This window comes from Psammomys obesus, unplaced genomic scaffold (assembly GCF_907164565.1).
Source record: "Psammomys obesus unplaced genomic scaffold, mPsaObe1.curated_primary_1811, whole genome shotgun sequence".
Lineage (NCBI taxonomy): Eukaryota > Metazoa > Chordata > Mammalia > Rodentia > Muridae > Psammomys > Psammomys obesus.
In genome coordinates, this window is record NW_026585797.1 from 3,964,713 (window position 1) to 3,969,851 (window position 5,139).

Here is a 5,139-nt window from a genome sequence, read left to right on the forward strand (position 1 = left end):
GAAGGAAGGAAGGAAGGAAGGAAGGAAGGAAGGAAGGAAGGAAGGAAGGAAGGAAGGAAGGAAAAAACTGGTGAAAAAAATGAATACTAATGATGTTCTGTTTTATTCATAGATTAGTGGGTTTTGTTTTGTTTTGTTTTTCAGCTATCATCAGAGAACCTTTCTCCTCCAGCAAATGGGAACAAATATGGATACATACAGCTAGAAGATGTGCAGAGAATGAAAGACCTTGAAACACTCAAGCTTAAATAGGATGTCCCCATCAAAGCTTGGGGAACCTCACAGAAGGGGAGGTGGAAAAAGCCAATGGGAAAGGAAGAAACCAAGTGAACAAGACCCTTCAACTCAACATGAGCAAAGTTCATATGAACATGCACAGGGCCTACATGAGGCCTTTTGAATAAATGAATTGGCTTTCATTTTAGTGGTTTTTTTAATTTTAAATTTTATTAATTACATTTTATTCACTTGTATCTCCCCTGTAGTTCCCTCCATCCTGCCCTTATAGGTCTATATAAGTCAGTATTACCATGTGTGTCTTTCTGATTTTGGGATACCTCACTCAGGATGACTTTTTCTAGATCCCACCATTTGCCTGCAAAATTCATGATATCCTTGTTTTTAATTGCTGAGTAGTATTCCACTGTGTACATGTACCACAATTTCTGTATCCATTCCTCTGTTGATGGACATCTGGGTTGTTTCCAGGTTCTGGCTATTATGAATAAGGCTGCTATAAACCCTGCTAGGTAGACTCTTTCAGAGGCCCTCTCTGGTAGGCTCCTTTCCTGTTCCTTGTTTTCTTCCTCTTCTGTTGTCTATCTTGTTGGCTTTCATGAATGAGGATTGATAGTCTTACCCTTCTTATCTTCCTTCTTGCTTAGCTTCTTTAGGTATACAGATTTTAGTATGTTTATCCTATATAATATGGCTAATATCCATGCACAAGTGAATATATATCATGTGTGTCTTTCTGTTTCTGGGATACACCACTCAGAAGGATCTCATCTAGTTCCCAACATTTGCCTGTATATTTCATGATTTTCTTGTTTTTTAATTGCTGAGTAGTATTTCATGGTTTAATTGTACCATAATTTCTGTATCAATTCCTCAATTGAAGGACATCTGGGTTGTTTCTAGATTCTGGCTTTTATGAATAAGGCTGCCACGATAGTGGTTGAACAAATGTCCTTGTGTACTTGAGCATATTTTGGATACATGCCTTAAAGTGCTATAGCTAGATCTTGAGGTAGCACTATTCCTAATCACCTGAGAAAGCACAGATTGATTTCCATAGTGGTTTTACAAGTTTACATTCCCACTAGAAATGGAGGAAGGTTCCACTTTTTCCATGTCCTTTCAGCCTGTATTATCACTTGAGTTTTTTATCTTAGCCATTCTGATGGGTATAAGGTGAAATCTCAGGGTCGTTTTGATTTGCATTTCCCTGATGACCAAGGATGTTGAGCATTTTTTAAGTGTTTCTCTGTTATTTGATATTCCTCTAGTGAGAATTCTCTGTTTAGCTCTGTATCCCATTTTTTAATTGGATTACTTGATTTGTTGCTTTTTAACTTCTTGAGTTCTTTATATAATCTGAATAATAGCTCTCTGTCAGATATAGGGTTGGTGAACTGAGAAAGAAATTAGGGAAACAACACTCTTCACAATAGCCAAAAGAACATAAGGTACTTTGGTGTAACTCCAACCAAGCAAGTCAAAGATTTGTAAGGAAAAACTTAGGGTCTCTGAAGAAAAAAATAAAAGAAGAAAGCCAAAGATGGAAAAATCTCCCATGCTCCCAGCTTATCAGAATTAACATAGTAAAAAATGGCCCTTTTAACAAAAGCAATCTTCAGATTCAATGTAATTCCCATCAAATTACCAACACAATTCTTTATAGACCTTGAAAGAAAAATTCTCAATTTCATATGGAATAACAAGAAACCCAGAATAGCTGGAAAAAATCCTCTATAATAAAAGATCTTCTGGAGTTATCTATATCCCTGATCTCAAGCAGTTCTATTGAGCAACAGTAATAAAATGTGCATGGTACTGGCATAGAGACAGAATCAATGAAATCAAATACAAGACCCAGAAATAAACACACACATCTACAGATACTTTATTTTTGATAAAGAAGCCAAAACATTATGACAGACAAAAAACAGCATCTTCTACAAATGGTGCTGGTCTAACTGTACATCTACATGTAGAAAAATACAAACAGATCCATTCTTATCATCCTACACAAAACTAAAGTCCAAATGATTCAAAGACCTCAACAAAAAACCAGACGCACTAAATCACTTAGAAGAAAAAGTGGGGAGAACCTTGAATTCATTGGCACAGGAGACAACTTCCTGAACAGAACACCAACAGCACAGGCTCTAAGAGCAACAATCAATAAATGGGACCTCATGAAACTGAAAAGCTTCTGTAAAGCAAAGGACACTGTCGTCAGAACAAAGTGACTGCATTCAGATTGGGAAAAGTAAGGATGTTTTAAATAGCCACATATTTGATATTGACCTAAAATTATATACAAAGTGAATAAACTTTAATTAATATTAAAAAATAACAATTTAATTAAAATATATACAATGCATATAAATGTATATGTATAAAGTTTAAATATAATTATTCCACTTGGGATAATAATCCCTTCGTTATAGACAATCTGTGAAAAACAAAACAAAACAGAACAGAAACAGTGCCAAGCATGAGAAGCTGCCTTTTGCGTTTTTGGTCAGGGGAGTCCAAGACACACTCTGAAGAGTGTAGCCTATTGGAATGTCCTTGACTGCCTCCTCGATTGAAAAGGTCCCCATTGCTGAAGTCACCACATGCCCTTGGACACAGAATTTGAAATCTTTCCTAAAAGTCTTCTCTACAAAGGCTATTTTTTGTACTCCTGGAGGGTGATAAGCAAGTTGCCATGGAAAAAGAAGTAACTGGTGGTTGTACTCAGATATGCATATAAGCAAAATAATAATTAACAAGGCAAGATATCTCAAAAGTTGCAGTAGCGGCACATATATATTGGTGGTAACAAATGGTTAACCATTTGGACTGGAGCACACTCAGCAGGAAGGAAATGTTGCCTGGTACTATCAACCTCGCCAACCACCCATTGCTCGGAAGGCCATGGTGTTTAGAAGCCAATGCCCTCCTGCCACTTTGTTTAAATACTTATTCTTATACCCATAATAACCGATTTAATCGCTCATCAAAAGCTTCTTTTGTAATACATTGTAATCATTACAGAAAACTAAAACTATTCAAAACACAGAGAACTGACTATTGTGCTAGGACACAATTGACACAGCCACACAACATCCCTGCTTCTAAGCCTCAGGGTTCATACCAGAAGATGAGTAGAAAGATTGTAAGAGCCAAAGGACCAGGATATGTTTTAAAATTTTGTCCCCTAAATATGACAGGGAAGCTACACCTATAAACTCTCAACAATATTGCTGTTTAAGCCAGACCTGAATATTGAAAATTCCAGGTTACATGCCAATGTGAATGAATGAAATCTCATGGACCCTATCCCCTAGATGATGTACTATAGATAATTAACTGTTGAGAAAAGGAGAATAAGTCTTCCCCCAGAATAGGCTCCTAAATGGTTATCTAATATCGTTAGGTAGCCCTAAAAACAAAAGCAGCTATATTCAAAAGCAACACTGAATCTATTCATCAATTTACATGTATGTATTTGCCCTATGTGTGCATGTGTAACAATAATAATAAGAGAAAGAGAGGTCATCAGTTTTAGAGGGAGTAGAAAGACATGGCAAAGGCTGAAGAAAGAAAAAGGAAATGATGAAATTATCATTTAATTAGATATTAAACCTTTAAAAGAATATAAGAACTCTCAAGCTCTGCCGAAGTCTGTAGGCTGAAACAATAAACTCTGGAAAGTATTTTTATCTACCTTATGTAAATGTATAGATATGTACCTATTTGTGTGTGCATACATGCACGCATATGGGAAGATATGAATGTTTCCATTTTATTTTTCTACCTATGTCAAAATAAGTAAAACAAATACAAAGAAAGAAAACAATCTAATCTTTGAACTTGAAATGTTTCACTGTGAGTAGTTTCCTCTACCTTCAATTAGCACATTCTGACTATTTGACAGGTATGGTTTTCCAAGATGAAGTATAGACTTTGTGTGAAAACACAAATGATTTGTGGGTATAAGCAAGATTTACAAAGCTAGTGTGGTCTAAGTTGGAAACAAAATGACAGTATAAGTATGCAATTGTGGAAATACAAAGAATTTGGAAATCTATAAAATGAACTAACTATTCTATTTATTTTAAATATATACTTTACTATTTTTTATTATTTATGCTCATACACATCTGTGAGTATACATGTACAAGTACTTATAGGTGCCCATGAAACCCAGACAAGTGTATTAAATCCCCTGGTGCTTGAGTTACAGGTGTTGTGAGCCATGTGCTCTGGGTTCTAGGATGCTGGAGCCCACCAGCAGAGTAAAACGGGTCTAGAGTTGGGAGTGAAAATTAAAATTAAAAAACTAACACACAACACATGGGACCTTTCCGAGAGGGTCTAGTGGAGACCCTGGCTCTATTTCAGAGTGCTTTTTTTTTCTTTATTAATTACACTTTACTCACTTTGTATCCCCCCCCCCCGTGGTTCCCTCCCTCCTCCCATCCCAATCCCTATCTTCTTCCACCCTCTGCCTGCATGCCTCTCCCCAAGTCCACTGACAGGGGAGGACTTCTTTTCCTTCCTTCTGATCCTAGTCAATTAGGTCTCATCAGGAGTGGCTGTATTGTCTTCTTCTGTGGCCTGATAATGCTGCTTCCCCCTCGGGGGGAGGAAATTAAAGAGTAGGCCAATCAGTTCAGGTCAGAGACAGTCCATGTTCCTATTACAATGGAACCCACTTGGATACTGAACTGCCATGGGCTACATCTGTGCAGGGGTCTTAGGTTTTCTCCATGCATAGTCCTTGGTTGGAATATCAGTCTCAGGAAAGACCCCTGTGCTCAGATTTTTTTTGTTCTGTTGCTCTTCTTGTGGAGTTCCTGTCCTCTCCAGATCTTACTGAAAGACTCTGGCTAGAGCCTCTCTAGACGGGGAGACCCCACTTCC